Source organism: Lactuca sativa, chromosome 8, assembly GCF_002870075.4.
Source record: "Lactuca sativa cultivar Salinas chromosome 8, Lsat_Salinas_v11, whole genome shotgun sequence".
NCBI classification, from domain to species: domain Eukaryota; kingdom Viridiplantae; phylum Streptophyta; class Magnoliopsida; order Asterales; family Asteraceae; genus Lactuca; species Lactuca sativa.
In genome coordinates this window covers 220694182-220695695 of record NC_056630.2, presented here as the reverse complement: position 1 = coordinate 220695695, position 1514 = coordinate 220694182, and positions in this window count along the sequence as shown.

The following is a 1514-nucleotide window of genomic DNA, read 5'->3' as shown; positions in this document are numbered from 1 at the left end:
TCGCATTTCTCGAAGATTAGATTCTTGAGCTATTACTTAGAGTTAGAATTAGATTGCTAAGAAAGATGTATTAGCATAGTTTTTCAATGAATTGCATTGTAAGGATAAACTTTTTTCGCAATAAAATAAATTTTGATTTTATATTATTTATTTATCTTTGCAATGGCGTATATGAAAAATTGATGTTTGAATGTTTCTATTATTAGCAATAATGGATTTGGTTCTTATTATGTTATTTGTGGAAATGTCGAAGAATTTACCGAATAAGGAAAGTTTCTCATCACCCAAGTTTCAATTGGACAGAAACTTGGAATCATGCAACTTGGTTGTACGATGAATGAAAAATTTTATATTTGGAAATTAGACTAATTCATTGACAAAGTGTCAAGTGAAGGACTAGGAGATCGAGCACACAAAGTTGCGTGTTGATCAAGTCCACCATAAGAGTAACAAAGATATTCGTCATGTTTTACTAAAAGTTTAGTAAATATGATCATACTTATAAGATTAAGTGTAATTCGGAATTGATTAAAAAGGTTTAAATCAATAGCAAAACGAATAAGAAGAATCAAGTAGGTAGAAAGATAAAAGTTTCTCCATTCTAAGAAGAAGGGAGAGTAGCTTTTATGTTCTATGATAGGTCTTAATGATTAAGAACCATATCTCAATTAATCCTCTAAGAGAGTCTTAGCACAATTGCACGTCTAAGAAGAGGAATCAAGAATTGAAGAAATGGTTAAATCAAGAAGTCGATCATACTTCGTTCCAAAACAAGTCTTAAAGTTAAGATTGTGACAATGAGTGATAAGTATTAAGAAGGTTTATAGCATTCACCAAATATGGAAAAGTTGTGATGTCTTGGATAAGATAAAGACCAACTAGGACCAATTTATGAAATGTTTTGATAAAAACTACGCTAACTCTTGAATATTTGTTTGTCAAGAAATGGTTATTGACAAGAGAATCTTATATGTCAAGGAGTAAGTGGGAGTCTTAATGGTCTTGAAAGGTTTCAAGAATAAATCAAATAAACCTTATCGATCATCACTAGCACACGAGTTAAGGTTTACAACCTATCGTGTTGACATTATTTTGTTTCTGTGCCAATCCAATCGAGTTAATTATGCATGTGAATCATATGAGTTCTCATTTGAATGCATAAAAAGCAAGGACCTTGATCAATGGAAAGTACATTGATAAGCAAATGTGAGCTGCTTAACTACTTGGAAGACATGGTGGGCAGCTGTGCTACCATAAGGCAAGAAATCAAGATTAAGAAAGTTCGGTCCATATGAGTTTGAATTTGTCGTAAACCTTGGTTTTGATAAATTCACATGGATAGGAACACATACACCATTAGAATCTAAGTGGCATAAGATATCCTCCTTCATGAAAGTGACTGTGAGGAAATGCTTTCACTAAGAAAGATTTTAAGAAAATAGTGATTGTGAAATTGAATTCTTGAATTCGATTATGGTTACAGTATCCCTTTCCATGATTCGAATTGTGAGAAT